This window comes from Peromyscus leucopus, chromosome 4 (genome assembly GCF_004664715.2).
Source record: "Peromyscus leucopus breed LL Stock chromosome 4, UCI_PerLeu_2.1, whole genome shotgun sequence".
In the NCBI taxonomy this organism is placed as follows: Eukaryota; Metazoa; Chordata; class Mammalia; order Rodentia; family Cricetidae; genus Peromyscus; species Peromyscus leucopus.
The window spans coordinates 50,552,994-50,577,040 of record NC_051066.1 but is presented as its reverse complement, the minus strand read 5'-3'; the positions used below and the strand labels follow the sequence as shown (position 1 = coordinate 50,577,040).

The window sequence follows — 24,047 nt, the reverse complement described above, 5'->3', positions numbered from 1 at the left end:
GGGATCTGTTTGAGACACCTCTCTGTCTCTTGGATATGCCCCCAGAAGCAGACCTGCTGGATCATGTGCTAGCTAGTTCTATGTTTAACTTTTTGAGGAGATGCCAAACTCTTCCCCAAGCGAGCCCCTGTGGAGGCTTGATGGAGATGATTTTATAATGGAATTTGGCAGTAAGCATAATTGTATCTATTTTTTAATTCTCTCCTATTTACCTATTTTTCTCTGAGGGTTTCTACAAGTCCTTTTAGTTCATTTTTCTATTCTCTGTTTAACTATAATATACCTGAGGGCAGTTCTGAACTGCGAATCTATTAATTGGTTAACCTGTACTAGCAACAAGGTTGGGGGGGTCAATTCATCCTCCCATTCTCTAAACCCTCTTGAGCCATACCATGGGTCCAACAAAAATGATGTCAGCTTCCCATTTGTGGAGACCTTCATCCTGCTCTTCACCCTCAACCCATCTCCACCCAGTGTGGCCCCCACCCACCCATCCCTGGCAGGAGCTTATACAAACCCAGCCTACAGGACACCACTGAGCTCAGGTTGTGGTGGTAATGCTGGAAGCTTCTGCCGCTGCAGTTGATTTTCAGTCATTCCTAATGGTGTCTCCTCCCTGTGTGCGCACATCACAGGATCTGGTACAACACTAAACATGGAGCCTTCAGGACCCTCACTAATTCATTATGAATATAAAATATATTCCAAGAAACACATGGAGGCTGGAAGTGTGGCCTTCACAGGTCTCCAAGTGAGAGTACTTGCCTAGTGTGGGCAAGATCCTAGGTTCAGTCTTTAACGCCACAAATAAATACATAATACATGTAAACTCAGCAGTTTAATGAATAATTAAAAAGCAAACATCCTTGTCACCACCACCAGGTTAAAGAGAACACTGTCCAGGACTCTTCATCCACCCTGGGAAACCTTGACCAGTGCTGACCCCGCCCCCTCCACCGGTTGGTCTTATTCTGAACCGTATCATCATTTCTCCCTGTTCTTTCTGAACTGTATCATCTTCATCATTGAGGTGTGCATCCCTGAAGATATGGTTTTGTTTTGCTTGCCTTGAACCTCCCATTAAAGACATGATGCTCTCTTCGTTTTGCATTGGGCTTGTCCACTCAGCTGTGCGCCTGTGGGTGACATCCGTGTCATTAGGTGCAATGGCACCTAACTGTGGTTAGCTGGTCTTCACGGATGGACAATGTGCCGTCCTGCAAAACCACTGTTTAGGGAACGTACGCTATGACTGTTGATAGGCCTTGGGTTGGAGCCAAGGACGCCTTGGAGAAAAGGACTTCCCATGATCTCTTTCCCGGGACTGCAGGGGACAGCATGTGCTGGGGTCGGGCTGGGGGGGGTTCTGTGTCTACTTTCAGCCCTACATGCATGGATGTTGTCTGGCCTGCTTTTCAGAGTAGCCGTGGTAGTCTCACAGCTGCCTCAGGCAGGAGAGTGCCTGCTGGTCCCTGGCTCTCCAATACAGGCAGAACCCTGTGGATCTGCCTGTGCTTTCTACGGGAGCCACAAACCTCCGACATCCTTGACCTTGCCACATCCAAACCTTGGGTATCTGTCCACACAGGGCAGCCAACCAGGCAGCATCCAGGACACCTTGCTGCCCCTCCGGGAACTGTGAACTCAACTCCAGTTACAAGCCTGGCCAGCCAGTCTTAAAAAAAGACTTCAAAGGCTCAGGATGCCACTGGCTGTGAGTTCCAGTGGCACCCGAGGGTCCTCCAAAGTTTTCCTCACTGCTCCCTGAGGAACCTCATACTCAGCTGTGTTTGTAGTTGTTTGACCAAGGCCAAAGTCATAGGGCTGGGTCTACCAGGCAGGACACTCCCTCCGGCTAGCCCCCCCTTCCTCAGGAACAAAGCAGGGGTACACATGAGAGGCACTGTCAGCACATAAAATTCATCAGTACCGTCTGCTTGGAAAGGATACGTATGTGTGTCCCTTATTATAAATTTGGGGTCATGGAGGTAAGTGCAAGGAAAAGCCCAGGCAAAATCACTTTAGATTCCAGCACCTAGAAAGAAGCATTTCATCAGTGTGGCTCTAGAAATCTCTCGGTGCAAGCGTGCAGACAGAGAGGTGGGTGTGGATGAGATGATGGAGGGGTAGACGTGCCAGCCATTGACCACAACCCGGATAAAATCCTATTGTACATATCATTTTAAGATAAAAGAAAAATGTATTTCCTTAAAGGTTCGTATCTGTTGTCTTCTTCCTCATAACGCAGAAGCCTGGAGATCACAAAACACAGATCTATCTAAATCAAATGCCTTCTACGACCAGAATATTCATTCCATTAATGCATCCACACGTGTGTCTCTGCCTGTACATGATCTATACTAACTGTGTTCCCCCAAAATCTTGAAGCCCTCATACCCAATGTGCCTACACGTAGAAACATGAGGTAACTAATATTGAATGAGGTCACAGGGGCCTAATCTGAGCTAACCAATGTCCTCAGAAGAAGGAAAGAAACCCCAAAGCTCGCTTGTCACGGAGAAGTGACTATGGTGATGGCGTGAACAGGAGGCTGCCAGCCGTGGAGGACAAGCTCTCCAGGAACTGACCCCACGGGCGCTCTGACCCTGGAGCGGCACTGTTCAGTCACCCCGTCCGTATGATTTGGGTACGGTAACTTAAGCAGCCCAGTCCTGCATCACAGTGCCTTCAGAATGCCTCCATCACAGCAGCAGAGCGGTGTGGCGCTTCACGAAGTGTGGCGCCTCCTCACCCACTGGCCATGCCGTGTCCAGATCCTCAGCGGGCCGCTCAAAACCGCAGGGCAGCTGCACAGGCCTCCTGTCTGCACCCTCTCAGGCCGCAGTGAGAAGAGCATCTCAAGCTACTCCACCGGAGCCCAAAGGAGACAGCAGATAGTACCTCGCTGGCCACACAGCCAGGGCAACGTTGAGCTTCTCAGCGTGGTGGTAAATGGAGGCGTGCACCTGAAGTCAAAGGTGCCAAACTGGTGGTTCTTGTAGTGGAGAAGAGCCGTCGGCATGGTTCAGCCTACAGAAAAGACCCAGCGCGGCAGTTTTTAATAGTCATGCCAGTATTTTAGCATCAGGGCAATAAAATGCGTTGGTCCTCAGCTGAGCTGGAGCTCTCAGATGGCCTCAGCCTCTGACATGTCCAGGTCACAGCTCTCGAAGCTGGTAAGAGGACACTTGCATCTCACGTTCTGTCTGGGCCCAGCCATGTCTTCCTGGATGTGGTGCCCTCTTCCTCCTGAGGTAACACCTATGCAGTCCTTACTCAGATACACACACTCAAGCCTTCATGTCCACTGGCCCTACCAACCAAGGATTCAATAGACGCAGAAGGGAAACTTCTAGAAGCTTAAAAAAAAAAGCAAGACTAGGATTATCCATTCACCAAGGACCATGAGGCATCCCTGTGAATGAAGCAAAGCAAAGGTGTAGCTTCCCAATGTCTCCACACACTGAGATTCACCAGTGCCCATTGTTTGAACCTCAGTCAAGGACTGTGAAACTGGGCCTGTGAGCTGCCTCTGGGCCAGACAAGTACAGGCCTTTTGTCCCTTGTCTCGTTTCCTGAACAGGACAACACAGCAGCTGTTTACATGGCACTTGCATTAGGTATTATATGGAAATCAGAGAACATTTAAACAACACAGGAGTGTGTGTGTGTGTGTGTGTGTGTGTGTGTGTGTGTGTGGTTACACATAACTGTCAATTTGGTATCTAAGGGAGGAGAGGTTCTGGAACCAGTCACCTGCAAATACCAAGGGACTTAACGATACTTAGTGTATATAACAGTCCTTAAAGGTACGTAGTAAGCACAGTGCCTAAGGAGATATACTTTCAAGCGCCATTCAACCTGAACAGAGGGACCAGGAGGCTGGAGTTCCTCTTCAGGACACTGGGAAAAGCTCTTTTGTAAAGTGAAATTTCCCCCATGTGCACTCATGAAAAGAGGTACCCCCTGAAAAGATGTCCATTAACTGCCAGTCAAAAACGCATCACCCCATGAGGCTCTCAGAGTTCAGCCTGTGGTTCAAAGTAAAGATCAGAGACACCAAAGTAAGACTATAATATTCACCTGGTTCAGATGGGACACCATCTTGTGTGGTACCTAAAACCTGTAAGTGAACCAAAAGTAGAGATCAAGTACCTGACTCCCATACCTGTAGCGTCACGAGACAGAATGCACTGCTCAAGTCAGCCCTGACTCAAGGAGTTCTGCTCCCCTGAGCATCTCTTAGACTACCAGAACCAACCCAGGGACCAGGAGTGCAAGAGTCACATGCTTTACATCCAGATGCTCCAAAGGCCTTTAACAAGGCTGCGCAAGGCTGAGACCACGGCTTCCTATCTTCTTCCTGACGCCCCGGAGAGGCGAGGCTGCATCTGAATGATGCTGAGGGCCTGCCTTATCATCCCCAGGCTCTAAGGCCCCAGTGGCCCCAGTTGTCCTGGCTTCCCCTTCTTGCCCAAGCCCCTGACGTGATCCCCATTCCCAGGCACCCCACCCCCACTTACGGACATCCCCTATCTCCAACTCTCATCCCTAGAAACTGCCCCCCACAGCAATCCCTTCATAATCCACTGGCCAAACTCTGTGTTGGGAGGAGAAAGCGGGACCGTATTTCAAACTGCGTCCTTCTAAAGGATGCTGAACTCCAAAACCTGGAAGCTGCCTCTCCAGCCTGACTGCAGGGTTATGCTTGGGGCTTGCAAGCTGTGGGAGCCGCGGTGCATTTGTGTCCCGGCTACCTGCTCTCTACCCAGGTGCTGGGGGGTGGGCGTGACGGAAGGGGGTGCCTCTGTGTTCCTGCTCTGGCCCTGCTCTGTGGGGGCGGAGCAAGCTGGCTCGGCTCAGCTCTGCAGCAGCACCAGCTGGTGAGCTCGTCAGATCTTTCTCTACCCCCACGGCACCTCCTCCTCTCACCTAAAATGGGAGGCGAGAGGGGGAGGAAGGGCTGATTTTCCTCCTGGGCTGAATTTATCCCAGCTGCATGCAGACCGGCTGCAGGAGCCTGGAGGAGACAAACAGAGAAGGCTTGTTAGAATTTTTCAGAACTCGCTCTTGGTGTTTCTCGGCCCTCTCGTTTTCTTCCTACCTTCCAGGGGGAAGAGCTGTGCCCGACTCCTGCCGTTCCAAAGTGCATCTGAGGGGCGCTCACAGCTCGGGGCTGCCTACCGGCTTTCAAGCAACCTCAGCCCCCGCTAAGATGTGTTTCAGCTTGATTAAGTGCCTGTCATTATTCTAACAGTCCTCAAGTTGGCCTTCGCTAATGTGATGCTGGCTCTCTGTTAGGTTTTAGATGTGCTGGTTCAGGAAGACACCGGGACAGATCACTGGTGACTCAGGACTTTGGTACTGTCATGGACAGAGAGATAGGGGTGGGTATCAGCATGGCAGAACCCCCGAGGGTAGTTCAGGCCCTAGCATCAGAGAGATACAGCATGATCTGGTCTCTGGAGAGAATCAGAGCCACAATAAAGGAAGAGGGAGCTGTTTCTTAGACCTTTTGAGGATGAAGGAGGTTCACAGCAGAAGCTTGCAGCCACACTTTCTGATTCCAAGGCAGGAGACTGGCAAAAGGGTGGGGAACAGGATGTAGCACCCCTTGGATGCATACCTACTTCCTAGGTGAAATGTCTGGACACCCAAGGACTCACAGAAAGGTCCCAGTAGGGTGCCTGCCAACGTAAGGTAGAGGAGGCCCTGGCTAACGTACATTCTTAGACCTCAGCCTCCTAAGCTTTCTCTAGAGCAACAGTATGCCTGCTTGTGTCTCCTGTTCTTGCTGTGGGATGTTCTCTATGCTGTGAATGTGTTGCTCTGATTGGTTAATCAATAAAGTGCTGATTGGCCAGTAGCCAGGCAGGAAGTATAGGCGGGACAAAGAGAAAGGAGAATTCTGGGAAGTGGAAGGCTGAGTCAGGAGATGCTGCCAGCCACCATGAGAAGCAGTTGTTAAGGTACCGGTAAGCCACAAGCCATGTGGCAACTTATAGATTAATAGAAATGGGTTAATTTAAGATATAAGAACTAGATAGCAAGAAGCCTGCCACGGCCATACAGTTTTATAAGTAATATAAGTCTCTAAATGATTATTTTATAAGTGGGCTGTGGGACTGCCGGGGCTTGGTGGGACCCAGAGAGAAACTCTCCAGCTACGTGTTCTCCTTTCCCCGTAGAGGTTTGCAGGAGACAGACACAGATGTCAACAGCCTGCGTAAGAGAAGTGAAGAGCTCGGATGTTCACCATGGAGCACACTAGGCCTGGACCAAGAGACAGGCTACGATCCAGAAAGGAAAGTCTTGGAAGGTCGAGATACCACCTTGCTCAACCCTCACTGTATCCTCTTGACAATAATAAGCTGTTGGGTATTCTCCATTGGAAGGTGGTAGAGGCTGCTGGGTAGCAGACTGAGGTCCTGAGGAATTGAGTCAGGGTGGACTGGGTAATAGCCCCTAGCCATGAAGAATGGGTTAGCGCCCCCCCGCCCCAGCCTAACTATTCTGTTCCACTTGTGGAAACAATATGCCCAGGTAACTAAAACAACCTACCTCATTCCTGGTCAAAGAACACACACATGCACACATGCACACGCACACACACGCACGCGCACGCACGCACGCGCACACACACACGTACAGAGAGAGAGAGAGAGCTGTAGCTTCCTGGTACCTACCTATGTCTATGTCCCTGTCCCCAAGCCCCTCTAAATGCACTCAACCTTTGGCCTTGAGGGTGTTTATTGCCTTGCTGTGAGGTACAGGCCACTGAGGTTTTGAGTGAGGAGACAGAAGTGTGGCGTGGCAGGAGCCAGGAGGGACCTCTGCAAACAGCAGTCACGACAGCTCTGTGTTCACACTGGCCTGGGACTCTGGAGTGACTGTGCCTGGCTGGCTGGGGCCAAGGCCTGAGGCTCCCTCTCCAGACTTCCCCATGACTCACCACAGGCCTCTCCCTTCCATCAACCTTGCACAGGCCTTACCTGCTGCCGCCAGCTGTTCCTGCTGCTGACAGGTGACTTCCACAGACACTGCGCTCGGTGACCCTACCCACATTTCCCTTTTCTTTTCTTCTTTTCGTTTTCTGAGATAGGGTGTCTCTATGCAGTCCAGGCTGGCCTCCAGTGCAGGATCCTCCTGCCTCGGCCTCCAGAGTGCTGTAATGACAACACGGATTCATCACATCCAAGTCAACCGTACTTCTTTCGGAATGCTGTCTGCCCGTCCAAAGCCAGAGGCCCAGCCACCACACCCAGACCACCTAGAGCATCAGCTGTCGGGTTAAAAGGGTCTAAGGCCCGGGTTTGGTGGAGAGGGAGTGTGTATAAGCCACCAGGTCTTGCCCAGGCTCCTGCCACCCACTCCTCCACCAGAACAGCTGCAAGGATTAGTGTGTTATGTGGGTAGCTGAAGACACCTAAGACAAGGCCACCAATCAGAGTAAAGCTCAATGCCATTGGAAGTCCCTATACCAACCAGCTTTCTGCATGGCTTTTGAACGTCTGATTCAAGCCTAATGCCCTACTCTGGCAGATGCTTCTAAGTGGGGCTTTTGTGACTCAGTGACTCTCCAACATTGTGGTCCATGTCGCCGTAACTGGTGATCACCACCGTCATAGTGACCAGTCAGAACCTAGGCACTGTTCTTCCCGCATTTGCCATTTTCAGTGACATTTATCCCTACGCCCAACCTGTTAGGGACTTCGGTCAATGTTGATAGTTCAAACCAACTCAGGGTGGACCAGAACATCCTACGAAGCTTTGAAATGACTTGGCGTCTCAGGAAGAGTCACAAAGAAGGATTCCTTAGTCTTTGGGAGAGAAGTCATACAAGATGTCAGATCAATCCTGGAGACTTGTGAGAGCCACTGAGAAACTGCTGGAATTAAGGCCTGAGCAAGTCTTTTGTCTCTCCCTCCCCTCCCTCCCGGAGCCGAGGACCAAACCAGGGCTGGGCAAGTGCTCTACCACTGAGCTAACTTCCCAACCACGCACGTCTTTTGAAATGATCTTTGAATAAAACAGTGATACTCTGAGACCCAGAGGCCTTGGGTAGACAGGAGCTGGTCTCTGATTATTAACGCCCTGGAGTCTTGTAATGCACCCACAATAGTAGGAGGCTCCAAGAGCACACAGCCCCTCATGTCCCCCGGAAGCCCCTTCCCGATGACATCCACACGTGTCATCCTTCCACGGGGCTGATTAGCTGTAGAACGTGGTATTTCCATGTTCCCAGGATGCATCTGAGCTAGCTCTGTGGCTAATTGGGTTTGTATCTGGCATCAGTGACATCAGAAAAGGGTTTTGTAGTCAATTATGTTCCTCTGGAACACACAGGAAGAGGTTGTCCTGCCAAAGCCTGGGCTGGTCTCTGCCTTAACGAGGTGCCCAGACAAAGGCACCAAAGGACATTGTTGTCCCTGAGTTCCTGTCTTTCGTGACTTCTGTTCAACAAGACGCTGAGCTCTCTGCTGCACCCCGGGACAGCCTGCCCCAGGAGCACCCCCAAATGTGATCAGGTGCATTAGAGCTGCTTTCCAAAGTCAGCCCGGGGGAAATGAAACCTGCAGCTCTGGCCCAGCAGCCTGGCCACCCAGGGCTCCCTTTAACTGTTCCAAAGCCAGGAAATGGCCATTTCCAAAGCCTGTTACAGCCCCCTCTGCTTCCATAACCCTCGCCACATGGCATACACCTGGAGGAAGAGACATGGAATGCTTCCACATGGTGTTCCCCACCCCACTCCAGTCCAGAACAAATCATTCTTCAAATGTTTTAACATCCTGCGTGTGGGTGGAAGTGAAACTTACTTCTGTCTTCCGGAAGAGGCGGTCTGTTTAAAGAAAAATCAGCAAGTTAGATGGCTGATTGGGAGCAGGGATCTCGGCCGCTCAGAAAATACAAGAGTCCTTGGCGTTTCTCTCCTCCTCCCCTGACCCCTGACTCTGCCTTGGGTCTTGGCGGGTCAACTGTCACTTTTTCAGAATCCTAGAATTTTCCAAACCTCTGACCAAAAGCCCTGGGGTCATTTCTTTTATCTGGTTTCGAATTCTTTGCTCCACAGCAGCCAGCCTGGGAGGAAATCGCTTCCTCTGGTGGGTAGCTGCCATGGGGGTGACGGTCTGAAGGAACTTCGGTTACAAGCAGCACTGCATGTGAACTGGCCTGCGGTCAGCTGCTGGGAAGGAGAGAGTCTATCCTAGGCCAGGCAATGCCCAGCGTGTGCTGTGCCAGCCCAGGCCTGAGCCTGAGGGCTCCTTACCCTGTGTGTGCCTCGAGGATCCCGTGGACTCCCTGTTAAAGTGACGCGATGTGGTCCAGCCACTCCCAACATGGGAAGAGGAACTGCACATTTCCTGCCTTTTATCTTCTGGGTGTTGGGGACAAATATGTCCAAAAGATCAAACCATAGCACCACCCCTGGGGCAAGGGCCAGAGTTGTGGCTCTGCTGTACAGAGAGGACTCCGAGAAAGATTGCAGGCAGCCTTTGCAGATGGGGGAGGCACGCACGGGGCGCCATCTGCTCGCCCCAGGCCAACCCTCCTCAGGCTGAGGACATGGCACACAGCCTGTGTGGGGACACACACTGCAGTTCTCACAGTCTGATTGCTAATTCTGGGTTCCTTCCTGGGAATGCCGGGAAAACTTCACTGTGGAATTTTATCATTAACTGGTGAGCATCATGCCCACCCTTGACTGCTGCCCGAGTGGAGTTTTGGAAATGAGCTCAGCTTTGAGAAGGCAGATTGAGAACACGAATGTACCAAGTGACTTTTAGGTGATGGAAATAATCTTGTAACAAATCAAACTCGTCAGAATTTAGGTCCCCAAACAGGTGTCCCAAGTGATTCCCCCTGGGGGTGGCAGGGGCATAGGTCTATTTGCAGTTATCCTGGTCTAATACAGAGGGGAGAATTGCTTTGATGAAGTGTGCCAATTGCCAAGCTCTGACTGCCTTGCTGAGTTTTCTTCGTAATCCTGCCTGTCCTTCCTCTCTGTTGCCCCACTGTACCTGGCCCGTCCCCCTGCCCTTCCAGTCCTTGTCTGCATCCAGGTTTCCCCCCTTGGCCTCTCACCTCAAAGGTGCGGCAAGGATCTGGACGGAGTCGACTCCCAGGAAACACCCTTTGCTTTCTCCCAGCAACCTCTCCTTCTCCCAACCTGCTTCCCACGTCTCCCTTTGGTTCCCTCCGCCCACAGACTTCCTTCCAACTTCCCGGGCTTGGTGCTTCTGCGTCCTTGCCCTTTACAGATAGTAGGGGAGGAGGCAGATGGCCTGCTTCCTCTCTAGAAGGGAATCCACAGAGCCTCAGTTTTCACGTACATGGGCCAAGTGCATTCTACACATGGATGTGTGCCACTGAGGGTGCTGGTCCCAGAGTCACCCCCTGAGAATACATCCTTAGGTGGCTGTCCTAAAAAACAACAAGGTCTCTTCTCTTCAGGTAACGTGCTAATAGCCTTCGGACGGGACGGGACCCCCCTCCGCCGCCGCCATTGCCTCGAAAAGTGCTGCCCTCCTAACCTGCCCTGTGCTTTCCCCTGGAAACAGTCTCCAGACAATTGCATTTTTAAGAAATAGAGCTTGAAGTGCTCTGAGCAGGACAGGCACATCATCCTTCTTACAGAATTAATTCCTGTTACGTCTGGAACCAGTCTGGCTGGAAGCAAAGACTATCATGGCCAGATCTCCCATTTGTGACTCCTCTGGCACTTTGTTGCCAACCCAAAAGCCTCTTAAATGTCCCTCATGTCTGTCTGGGCTCCCGATATCCTGAGAAAGCGGCTGAGGCAGGGGCCCTGTGTGCTGTTTTTTTTTTTTTTTTTCTCTTTGTTTTCTTTTCTGAAATTCTCTTTATTGCACTTGTTCATGTGTGTGAGCACATGTCGTGGTGTGTATGAGGTGGTCAGAGGACAATTTGTAAAAGCTGTTTTTCCACCATGTGGGTCTCGGATGGAACTCATGTGAATCAGCTCAGCAGCAGGTAGCTTTGTTAGCTGATCCATCATGTTGGCCCACTGTGTGCTGGTTTAAGAGTCAGTCCCTAGAAGCTGGAAGACAAAGCAGGAGAATCAGCAGTTCAAGGACAACCTCAGCTGCATGCCAGATTAGAAGCCAGCCTAGACTACGAGAGACCCTGGCACCAAGCTCAGGGAGTCCCTGGAAACTGTCCACTGCTCTGGGAATAGGGGCCCCAGCCAAAGCTGCCTTTATTTTTCTTGAAATGCAAAGCAAGCAATATGGAGTTGAATGTTATCAAAACAACATGAACTACTTCTGAAAGCAATTTTAGAGAAAACCAGAGAAAAGGGCCAGTCTGCGCGAAATCAGCACAACCATTATTGCTTCTGTTACCGGAATCGGAGGTCTGTACTGCTTTGTTGGTCTGCTGCCAACCTGGTAGAGGGAGCAGGGGAGACCCCCATCTCAAGTCTCTATCTCAGGGGGTGAAGGAGACCCCCATCTCAAGTCTCTATCTCAGGGGGTGGAGGAGACCCCCATCTCAAGTCTCTATCTCAGGGGGTGGAGGAGACCCCCATCTCAAGTCTCTATCTCAGGGGGCAGAGGAGACCCCCATCTCAAGTCTCTATCTCAGGGGGCAGAGGAGACCCCCATCTCAAGTCTCTTATCTCAGGGGCAGAGGAGACCCCATCAATCTCTACAAAGAATCTCTCTATCTCAGGGGGCAGAGGAAATCCCCATCTCAAGTCTATCTCAGGGGGCAGAGGAGACCCCCATCTCAAGTCTCTATCTCAGGGGTTTTAGGGTGCAGACAGCTTTTATAAGAGGGATGAAGAGAAGTCCAGACAGACAGTGGGCAAGAAGTCCAGTGCTAGGTGAGGCTCCATCCTCTAGAGGTGGGCTCTCTTTCCGCAGCACTTGAAGGACACTTCACAGTGGCGTTTGCTCTGCAGCAGCTGCGTACCCTAACGTTGATTAATACTTACAGTGATATAATAACGATGTGTAAACCATGGCTATGTCTGCTTGGCTGTCAGACTTCCAGCCACTGGACAGCTGGTGGTGCAGAGAAAACCATCCGAAGAGGCTTTTCTTGCAAGTGAGAAAGCTTGTGCACGCTCCCCCCCATTCCTCAAACTCCCCCTCCCCCCCTTTTTCCACTGAGGGTTGAATTTGGGGCCTTGCCCAGAAGCACTCCACCACCAAGCTATTAATGCATTCCCAGACCTTAAAGTTTTGTGGGGCAGGTGAAGGCAAGAGGACCAGGAGTTCAAGGACATCCTCAAGCTGCAGAGTAGGTTGGAGCCTCGGCTATAGGAGACCCTGTCCTGAAGCGAAGAGGGTCCCTGGAATCCATCCACTGCTCTCCGGGAGTAAGGGCTTCTCCTGGATAAAGGAGGGGGAGAAAAGGACAGTTTCAAGTGAACCCCTGTTTTACACTGACATTTTGCAGATGGAGTGGAGGAGATAAGACATGGTATAGAGTTTGGCTGGGAGACTGTTTGGAAAAACATGGAATCTCCCCCGAGTCTAGCAGGACCCTAGCCTTCTGAGAAGCCCTGTCCTCCATCCCATTGGCTCTCATTTACACCCTCTGTCTTCCCCTTCCTCCTCCTCTTTTTTTGGGGGGTTGAGCACAGGCTACCTTACTGGGAGGGCAGGTGGGGGCTGTTCCCTTCTCCCTGCAGAAAAAGCCTCTTCGGATGGTTTTCCGTGCGTCACCAGCTGTCCTGTGGCTGGAAGTCTGGCAGCCAGGCAGACATGGTTCATGGTTTACACATTGTTATTATATCACTGTAAGTATTAATCAACATTTGGGTTTTAGTCATAACATAGCTAATGCATAATTTTGTTTGCTTCATGGAAAATTAAATGAAGAATTGGCAGCACATTCAACAAACGGTTAAATTAATTTTTTTTCTCCAAGTCTTCAACAATAATCATCAGTGCTCCCAGCAGACTACTGTGTTTACCCAGAGGCCCCAGGTGCTCCGCCCCTACCTCTGGGAATTGCCAGTATGACCCGGATTGTGACAAAGTCCAGCACATGGAAGGGACTCCTAGAGGGTGGTGACGTAAATAACACTGACTATGGGTCATGTACTAGGTGAATGAGGTCAATGTACTTAAAATTAGGGTGACAAATGAAAACAGTGCTTGGAGGAAACTCGGGCTTGGAAAGTCTAGTTAGATGATTGTGGACCTGTTACCTGCATTCTAATTTCTTATAAGAAGAGAGAACACACACCGTCAATAAACATGCACTATCCCCCCACCACACACATACACCAATAGAGCCCTAACAATCCCACCCATGGCATGTCCGCACACAAGCCCATCCCGCCCCAGCATTGATACACTCCCAAGATGAGTCACTTAGACTTCAGAAAAACCATGACCATGAGACCCTAAGTGTTGTGCCCAGATCGTAACCCCCAGAGAGACCACCAAGTTCGAGCATACCAGAATGCAAAAGCAAGGTTTATCTGTTACAAGTCATGACAGGGAACTCAACTCAAGCCATCTCAAGTGAGGCAGAGAAGAGTCCTTCTTTCTTGGGGAAGTTGGTTTTTATAGGCAAAACCCATAAAATTTCTTAGAGGGGAGGGGGTTAGTACGGGTCCATCCTTGATTGGTCCAGTTTTTCCCAAGCCTGGACTTTATCTTATTCTAGCTAATCTGTTTGCCCTGTCAGGAGTTTTACAACTCCTCTCCGGGGTCTGGTCATGTTATCTCCGGAGAGGGGCATCTTGTGGTTAATTGGTTACCATCAGACATCCTGACTCTGTTCTTTTGTTCCTGGGGCTGGCGCCATCATTTCTGGGGACTTGAAACTGGCCTGGGTCTATCTATATTGAGATATCTTTGTCTAAGGCCCCCTTTTTGAGACAATAGAGTGAGGGTCTTGTTGTGCCTAGATCACATCCCCAAAGCTGCCACTGGAGACTTTAGGTACAGAATGCAAAAGTAAGGTGTTTTCTAAGTTTACAAGTCTCCAGGGAGGCTCTTCCAAACCTCTCACTCACAGCAGGGAGGTTGGGAGGAGCGCTCCCCTTTCTTTGTGAGGCTAGTTCTTAAAGGCACAGACCATATAATTTATTTTAACCTGCCTCCCTTTTTAGTCTTTTGGTCGAATATCCTGACTGTGTTTTCCAAAGTCCTGTAGCAGATACAGCCACCTGGGGAAAAGGGGTCTAAGTTCTTATCTACACTTACGAATCCTGGTTTAAGCTTCTCTTTGTCTGTAGGGATAGAGTGGGGGGTTTTACTGAGGTATCACACTAAGCACTTGTCAAGTTTACTCTGGCCTTCTCTAGCACTGGCTGTTCTTCCAGAGGTCCTGAGTTCAGTTCCCAGCAACCACATGGTGGCTCACAGCCATCTGTAATGAGAGCTGGTGCCCTCTTCTGGCCTGCAGGGATATGTGCAGACAGAACACTGTATACATAATAAATAAATAGATCTTAAAAAAAAAAAAAAAAAAAAAAAAAAAAAGAAAGAAAGAAAAGAAAAGAAACGTGCCCATGCCTGGCAGTGGTGGTGCACACGCCTTTGATCCCAGCACTCAGGAGGCAGAGGCAGGAAGAACTCTATGAGTTCGAGGCCAGCCTGGTCTATAGAGCAAGATCCAGGACAGGCACCAAAACTACACAGAGAAATTCTATACTGGAAAAAAAAAAAAAAAAAAAAAAAAAAAAGGAAAAGAAAAGAAATGTGCCCATGCATTTATCACTCTGCCAATTTAGAGCAAGCTTAGACCATGTTTGTGTGCACAGTCCCCACAAACGAGCTCCACCTCTGCAGCAGAAGCCCTTGGAACGGCTGCTTTGATCCCTTCCAGGTTGTTGCTCAAAGGGATTCAGGCCTTGGGCTGTCCCCTGGAGTCCAGCTTTGATAGCTGTCCATCTTTTAGCCACACAGATTTGCAGCCGTTAGAACTCTGCTCAGCTGGGTAGACAGCCAGGTCTGTTGTCTGAGAAGGAGGAGGAGGAGAAAGCGGGTCCATTAATACTCCATCTAGCACTGCTCTTACATGTGTTTGCACGGTAAGCGTTCACCTCTGGCAGTATTTTAGGAGGGTTTGATCACCACTCCAGTGCATAATGAAAACAGTCATCACCCAGCTAGACACTTTTTCAAAGGCTGGAGACAGTCACAATTGAAGATTCGAGTGTGTTTCTTGCATTGATGTCATTAATTTCACCGGAAGATTACAGGAAAATTCCATTGTGAAAAAATACACCCAGGTGGAAAAATAACATTTAGGTGACTTCTTTACCTATGCAGTTCTTCCTGTGAGAAAACTCTTTAAAAAACAAAATTAGCCCTTGCGCACGCCTTAATCCACATCGAAAAACAGTGATCTTGATCGAGCATACCAAATAAAAAAACTAACAGAAAACTGTCGAAAAAAAAAAAAAAAAAAAAAAAAAAAAAAAAAAAAAAAAAAAAAAAAAAAAAAAAAAAAAAAAAAAAAAAAAAAAAAAAAAAAAAAAAAAAAAAATAAGCTGGGCGGTGGTGGCACACGCCTTTAATCCCACTTTAATCTTCACTCGGGAGGCAGAGGCAGGCGGATCTCTGAGAGTTCGAGGCCAGCCTGGTCTACAGAGTGAGATCCAGAAAAGATCCAAAGCTATGCAGAGAAACCCTGTCTCAAAAAAACCAAAAAATAAAATAAAATAAATAAATAAATAAATAAATAAATAAATAAATAAATCATCTGTTCCTGGTGAGGTAGATAAAAAATGCTGTACTATTAATGTAAGGTTTTTTAAGAATTCTTCATTAATTTTATTTTTTGATAGTTTTTGTCAGAGTGTCAACAGTAGAATATTCTTAGTCCAAATTGGAACTAATTAAAAGTTATTTGAGGAGCCCAAGTGAGGAACAATGTTCACCATTTCACACCTCTCAGAATAGAAACGCAGGCAGCTGACAAATGGGGGCGGAATGCTCCTGATTTTGACTCTTCTAAATCACGGCAAAGACTAAAGTTTGCTTATGTAACTAACACAAATCCAGGATTCTACGTGGTCCAGGCTTTGCATTGGTCCAGACCAGGAAAAAAGCGAATAGAAAGCAAATCTTTTATCTTTCTTGAGAAAATGCCAAAAGTAAGAGTGTATTTTAAATATCTAGCAACGCTCCTTAAAATGAATACCAGTCTCCTCTCACCATGGGTTCAGTTCTTACTGCCTTCCTGCATGCCCAGCCCCTGCACCTCACTCAGGTTCCTCCCTGGGCTACAAACCCGCCCCATTCACTGTCATTCAGCGCAGCCTCCCAGGCACCAGCGTTTCCTACAGACTGCTGTTACTGAGACCCTGCATAACAAAGAATAGTTCATAATGGACTCTGGGAGGCAGGGCGTATTCAATTTTCGCAGGAGACCCCCTTTTCTTGGTCTGTGCCTGATGCAGGGAATGTGAGGAGGTGAAGAGCAAAGCAGAGAGCAGTGTTTGCCTGTCAAAGCATTTCCCGACATCATCCAAGGGTTCTGCCCAGCTGCAATTCCTGTTCACTGTGGTCTTCGTTAGGGTTTCTATTGCTGTGATAAAATACCACGACCCAAAGCAACGTGGAGACAAAAAAGGTTTATTTGGGCTTAGAGTTCTGCATCACAATGCATTACCAAAGGGAATCTTGCAGGAACCCAAGCAAAGCAGGAACTCGAGGCAAGAACCCAAACAGAGGCCATGGGAGAGTGCTGCATGCTGGCTTGCTCTACCTGTCTTTTTTTTTTTTTTTTTTTTTAAATAGCACCCAGGACCACCAGTCCAGGGATGACACCACCCACAATGAGCTGGGCCCTCCCGGTCATAAATTAAAAAAAAACGCACAACAAGCTTACCCATCAGGCCATTCAAGTCGGGCATTTTCTCAGTTGAGACTTCCTCTTCCAAAATTCCAAGATTCTATCTTGTGGCAAATTGACATAAAGTTTGCCAGCACAAAGCAGTTATTATTGCCTTCTCCAAGGAAAATCAAAGTGAAATTTTACATATAATACCAAGGATGGGAAGCAAGAAGAACCACCTCTGAGGCGCTAGGCTCACTCTTGTCTTAGAAGGGATTGGTTGGGGTGCGGTTTGAACCCCGAGGGTAGTGGTATGGAGCATCATCACTGGCATCAGAAACCTCAGATTCTGGAGCTGGAGAGATGGCTTCGTCAGCAAAGTGCTTGCCACAGGAGAATGAGGACCTGGATCCAGATCCTAAACCCCGAGGAAGTGCCCTGTGTTTATAACTCCAGAGCTGGGGAGGGAGAGACCAGGCCATGCAGTTTGCTGACCAGTCAGTCTAGCTTAATCGGTGAGTTCTAGGTTCGGCGCCCAACGTGTTGGCAAGAGTTTCCACCTAAAACCTGAGAAAAAAGATTCTAAAACGGAGCTAAAAACAGTTCCTAATTGTCTCTCTCAATGAGGCAGCTGCCGGTTTGAGCTACTATGCGGGTCTAGGTGCGAGCTCGACTGCAGTAGGGGGAATGAGCCTCTGCAAGTGGCACATTAAGCTGCGTGGTGATTTAGCCTTTGCTAGTACAAACAAAAAAGGTTTCTGGCTACATGCTGCTTTGATAAGAAGCATAGACCCACTATTCTGAGAGTTGATGGCTCCAGAGCTGGAAAACGTACCACGCCATGTGGAAGCTGAAGTGGCGAGCCAGCAGCCACAGCGCCGTTTCAGGCTTAAAAGGCTGCAGTTTAAAGCAATAGGCTCAAGGTAATATAAAAAATAAGCCATGTAAAGATGGCTACCACACAGAGAATCTGGATTATGTTCTCTTTGATATTTGTAACTGAAGAAAAACATTTGATTGCAAAAGCTGTTGAGTTATGCCAAAATGTGTATTTTAAAGTACCTTGACTTCAAAATTTGGCTATAAGGATATGTTGCTTTGGAAAAGAGGTTCTGCTTTTGTTTCTACAGAAAGCCAGAGGCTATGGATTTGTTCCAGATTAAGATACATCAGATTTGACCAGCCAAGACCACCTAAAGGTCTCTGATGACACCATGGCCCAGATGATCCAACATCCAGAACAGTTTCAAGGCAACTGGCTCAGACGATACAGCCTCATGGACTACTCCATGATCCTAAAATTTTCTTTGTGTCCCCTTAAGATACAGCGCCCCCTCCAGCAGGAAGTAGTAAGAGAAGCTACGCCCAAATTCCAAATATACCAAGCTGGCTTGGAGATGTATAAAATTAAAACCTCCTTTTAAAAAAGAAAAGGGAAGTGCTGTGGATGGTCTGTAGTCAAATAAAACACTGATGGCAGTGGCAGCAGAAGTAGTGGGACAAGGAGAGAGGAGAATTCTGGAAGCGGAAGGCTGAGGCAGAGAGACACTGCCACTGCCACCATACAGCAGCATGTGAAGTGCTGTAACACCAGCCACGTGCAAGTATAGATTTATGAAATGGATTAATTTAAGCTATAAGAACAGTTAGCAAAAGCTCACGGCATACAGATTTATGCAATATAAGTCTCTGGTTTACTTGGGGTCGAGCAGCTGTGGGACGGCGGGGAAAAGATTGCCTGACTGCGGGCTTGGAACCGGAGAAAGCCCAGCAACACCCTATCTCCAGAAATAAGGTGGGACTGGGCATGGTGGCGTACACCTTTAATACCAGCACCTGGGAGGCAGAGGCAGGTGGATCCAAGTTCAAAGCCAGCCTGGTCTACAGAGTGAGTTCCAGGACAGCCAGGGGAAAGAAAGAAGGTGAAGAGTGGTTGAGAACGTTGGCCTCTAACTGCCCAACACACATGCATGTGCACCTGTCTGTATGTACACATGCATGTGATCATACACACCACACACATGAACACATAGACACACAAAGAAACATCAAATTAGTCTGCAACTTGCAGCCTAAGTGATCTCTGGACACATCACAGGCAACACCACCCTGCTGAGCTGCTGTGAGAATGAGCAGGGAGACAGCAGGACCCTGTCTGGCTTACAGATACTCTCCTTCCTTCTATTCCTCTCATGGACAAGGAGAGATTATAACTGGACAGGACGGCCATGCTTACTGCTATGAACCGCACCGAGACTGGGAGACCCTGATGAATTGGAAAGTCTGGTTTGTGATCCATGTTATCACAAAACCATCAGCCTGACGTGTGGGGTTCAGAGCTTGTCTGTGTGTTGGGGGTGAGGGTGGATCTGAGAGCACAGGTATGCAAATAAAAACACTCAGGGCGATGTGACAGGGGAGTCACAGTTTGAGGTCAGCTTAGCGCATGTAGAGGGACCCTGTCTGACAAGCAAAACTTCAAAACCGCAGTAATAACGAAATAGAATTTAAAAGCCCGAGCATTGCTGGCAGACCGCAGCCCTGACAGAGGCAGGTCACTTGGTGTAAACTGGATAAAACCTGTCGCAGCCAGCTCTCCAGCCACCCTGCTCTGGTCCTCTGGACTTGATGCTGAGCAATGGCGGGAGCTGAGCTGGACTCTGGCTGAGACTCTTCTGAAGGGAGCCCACCGCTTCCTGGGAATGCACCGAGCTTCTGGCGGGAGTCCTAGGACTTCCGGGCTGGCCGGCTAGGTGTTTCCACAGTGGGGACCTGGGGACAGCAGGCCGGAGAACCAGCCCTTTCCGTGGGCTCTGACGTTTATCGACTGCCACTTTAGTGACGGTTTGTTGCCACCTGCTGGCCGCCGGGCTGCTGAGCAGCATTCTGCAAAAGGGATGCATGGGCTGAGGAACCGCGGGGCTCCTTGGAGCCCCATCAGAATATGGCGACCAGTGTGGTGGCACACGCCTTTAATCCCGGAACTAGGTGAGCTCAAGGCCAGTCTTGTCCACATAGCTAGTTCCAGGCCAGTCAGGGACCCCGTCTCCGTAAAATTAAATTAAATTAAAAAATGTGAGTGGGATAGAGGCAGCACTAATTGGATCAGTGGGTTGTAATTTTGTTTAAAAGAATAGGGTGTGAATTTGGGAGGAGAAGGGATACAGGAGGAATTAAGGATGGGGGTTGAGAGTGGATATAATCTAAATACATTGTATACATGCATGAAATTACTTAAGAATAAACTTTCTAAAATGTGAGTGGAGACAGAAGTGAAGGATCTGCAATTATCCATTCATCAAAACATGAAAATGAGTGTGCCTTTTATTTACTTATTTATTGTTTTCTTTGGTGTGATTTTTATAATTATGTTACCTTTCATTCACTCATTAGTCAATCATAAACACTTTGGAGGGACCCACAATGGCACAATCTATCAATGGTTTATTGATAGATTGATAGTCACATTCTCATTTTATCCTCAAATAAACGCATGCAGCACGGTCTATCCCAGTCTTTTATGATTATTTTGATACAGGTCTGACAATAGCCTGGACTGACCTGGAACCAGTAATCCCCCTGCCTCAGCCACTCTACTCTTGAATTATGATTTACCTCCGTTCACTCCTCACAACCATGACTGACTTCCCATCAACCAGATGTGGCTACAGTGGTGAGCAGAGACCCAGTCATTACTCTCTCTTTGCAGTGGGAGAGGCAGATGCTGGTCAACCCCAGAGCCACCCTCACAGTGCAGTGTGGTAGAATCAGAGGAAGGGTTTCACTAAGAGTGGGCCTGTGACCCATCGGTCCTAACTAGAGAGTCAGGCTGTTTGAAACGCCTGACTGAGGTTATTTTAGGACTTTCTACTCTGGGGAGTGAGTGTATCCTAAACGACAATCAGGAAAGGTAGTTCATGGTATGATTTTGCAGAAAAGCTAATGTAAAGAAAGCTGCCCAAGCATCCATGGATAAAGAGCTGCTTAAGCAAATCATGATGTACTCTAAAAAAAAAAAAGGAAGGAAGAATATTCTAAAGCCATTGGACATGAAAGAGTAGAACCCCAGGGTTCGAGCAGGATGAGATTTTTATTGTTATTTTGCAAGTTATAGTAATAAATCTCACCTCCAGAAACATTTTTATGTCTCTTTCCTTCTGCTCCTAGCTACATTGTCCTTGTTACTGGATCACTGTGATCTTCATGCACATATGTTGTGATTTCTTCCCTGGGGATAAAAGGGCACAATCCCCACCCCCACCCCCGCACGCGCGCACGCGCGCGCACGCACACACACACACACACACAAAAGTCTTTCCTCTCTAGCTCCTATGATGGTTTTTAGCCATGCTCTTTCCCTGTGAGGAAACACAACAGAATCCACTAACAAGAGTTTTATTAAGACATGGAGAAAGGGATAGATGTGATCAGGCCTGCTGTGGGAGAAGGATGTTGGGGGACAATGACATGGGGCCTGCCTTTTTAAAGGCAACCCCCACACATGCACACACAGGCCCACCTGGCTACTCCACACATGCGCATAGATCACGTGGTCCCGCCACACGTGATTACATGACCATGCAGCAAATGGGTTAAGTAGGAAGTATGACCCGGAAATGACTAAGTGTCCCCCCGCCAGAGCATGCACGACCATGGGGGCGTGGCTGGAATGCCTGTCACCCTACTGGCTCCCACCTCATCTCTGCCACCCTTTACAGAGGTGCACCTCTGATTCTACCCCTCCTAAATCCGCCCTGGCCAGGATTTTGTGCATGTCTAAGTGGCCAATGGTCTGCATATTGTTAAACCCTGTACTCATGTTGTGTTGGCTCCATCAGTCATGTTAACACAGCACAGAGCACCCTTCCTCCTCCCTGCCCAGCTCCTCCTCCAGGCACCCAGAACGGCCCTCGGCCTCATTTTCTCCTGCCTCTGACTTCCTCCTTCCCACGCTCAGTTGCTACAGCCTCACTTCCTCCAAATCCTTGAGGGTTCATTTGCTTCTCTACCTACTCATGCCTTTGACCTGATTCAATCATGGCTTTATTTATTTAAAGTGTTTGGTTTTTTTAAGCTTCTTTTCTTTAAAATGTTTATTGTACTTTGTGATTTGTGTGTGTGTGTACCTGTGTATATATATGGACCGACTCATGTCATAACACATATATGAAGGTTCAATGTTCCCTTTCCTCCCTATGGATCTGGGGATTTGAGCTGAGCCATTTCATTGGCCCTATTCATTCATTCATTCATTCATTCATTCATTCATTCATTCAGTGCTGGAGATGGAACCCAGTGCTTGCCAGGCAAGCTCTCAACGATGAGCCACCCACCCCGGCCCACCCTTTCTTTAATGAGAAGTCTAAAACAGCTGTTGTAGCTCACAGCCCTCTTGCCATGTGATCCCTTACTCTTTGGAATTCAAAGCAAAAGGTTCCAGATTTCCAGGTTTATTTGCTACCTCTTCTTTGTGCCAACTTGCTAACTAAGGCCAGTTAGTCCCCGAGAGATTCTTCTGTGCCCACAGACTGCCCAACAGAGGAGTCTGGCCCCTCTAGTCTCTGGGGGGATGGATGCTGCTCCCACAGCAGCCTTGGCTTTGCTTGGGACATCCCGAATCCTTGAACGACTGTGTGGAGGTGAGCACCCGACTGCCTTCTCCCCACTCAGAATTTCATGAGTGAAAACAAAGTATTTATTGTGTACAGCTATAGAAATTCTGGGGCTTATTTGTTCAGTAGCGAGAGGTGATTAAGGAACTGGTCCTTCGCCTTGGGACCATGTGGTTCAAAATAAACTCTAGAGGTTGAGGGACGGCTCAGCAGTCAAGAGCATGTGTTCTTGCAGAGGACCCAGGTTCGGGTCCCTGTACCCACAAGATGGCTCACGATCATCCACGGCTCCGGTTCCAGGGGATCCGATGCCTTCTGACCTCTGCAGGCGCCAAGCTCACATATGGCGCACAGACATAATGCAGTCAAAATGCTCACACACATAAAATAAAATAAAAAATCTAAAAAGTGCTTTTTAAAGAAAAACAATTAAAAGCAGAGATTAAAATGTGTAGCATTGCAGAGGAAGGCAAGGAAACTGATATCGGAGGCTAAGAAGAGGCTAAAAGCCGTGTTAGGTACCAGAAAATTATTTAATAAAACTGTGGTCCTGGATCACTGAGTGAGCAAAGTGTCTGCTGAGCCTGTGCTCTAGGAGGAAGGTGACAAACGCCAGAGCCTCTGCTCCAGTGTGGCTCTAGCGCTCAGTCGCAGGGCTCCTGTGTGGATGGGAGGAGTTAGCAGGAGCATTGTTGACCTGTCTGGGCAGTCACAGGGTCACAGGAGGGAGAAGACCATTACTTTTACTGGTTAACTGGTATCCTAGAATCTAAACAGGAAAATATAACGTAGGCTTGCAGTCTCTCCTCCATCCTGTGTGTCCCCTGTCTGTTGTTCGGACCCTGTGGAATGGGATGATTTGACCGGTGCGAGACTGCTCAGGACTCAATCCCTGAAGGAGCTAGGGAGCAGGGAGCAGGCAGGGTGCCCTCAAAGGTCTGCTTTCTGCTGGAACCCAGTCCAAGCCTACAAAGAAGCGCGTTTGGTTTAGAAAGAAAAACTTCAGGGAGTTGAACAATGGCCAGCTGCTCACTGTGGAGCAGCTCTTGTTTTTAGGGATCTTTTAAACACAGGGCTTGAAAAGCTGAACTCCTCTGCTTTCTGCGTCCCTGAGGGAGAGTAGGCTGAGAAGGGACAGCAGGAAGCAGGAATTTGGAAGAAATGCCACTGTGGCGGGCGCCTTTTCCCACTAAGTGCTCTGCTGTAATAACAAGACATGGGAGGCTGCAGTGGGCCCAGCTAACAGCTCTGGGTGGGCTAGGTTCTGCCCGACACAGAGACGGGGGGGGGGGTGGGGTAGCCACTCGGGGCCCCAGGAAACCAGTTCACAGGAAAGCTGTCTGCGTTAATGCGATCATATGTGGAGTTCTGCAGCAGCTGATTCAGCACCAACCACTCTTCCCAAACTCCTGCAGGTACAGAGGATGACGGTATGCTCTGCCCGACTGGGATACAGAATTGCATCCACGTTTAGGGAGTGTGGCCTTGGGTGATTAAGGACAGTTACACAAACTGGTGTCTACCCAAACCCAAGGCCTCCACTGATTCATGCACAAGGTTTTCCATTAGTAACTGACTCATGGGCCAGCGAGATGGCTCAGCAGGTAAAGGTGCTTGCCACCAAGCGTGAGGACCTGAGTTTGATCCCCAGGACCCACACAGTAGGAA

At 48.8% G+C, this 24,047-nt stretch overlaps 1 long non-coding RNA gene across 1 annotated transcript; it reads right to left on the bottom strand.

Moving 5' to 3' along the window:
- Positions 1–819: 819 nt before the first annotated feature.
- On the bottom strand, positions 820–10,790 carry LOC114700830. The gene is made up of 4 exons (XR_003735739.2): positions 6,993–10,790; positions 4,933–5,020; positions 4,084–4,123; positions 820–3,030 (listed from the first exon to the last, which is right to left on the bottom strand). It is a non-coding gene; the product is annotated as an uncharacterized LOC114700830 (long non-coding RNA).
- Between the last annotated feature and the right edge of the window lie 13,257 nt (positions 10,791–24,047).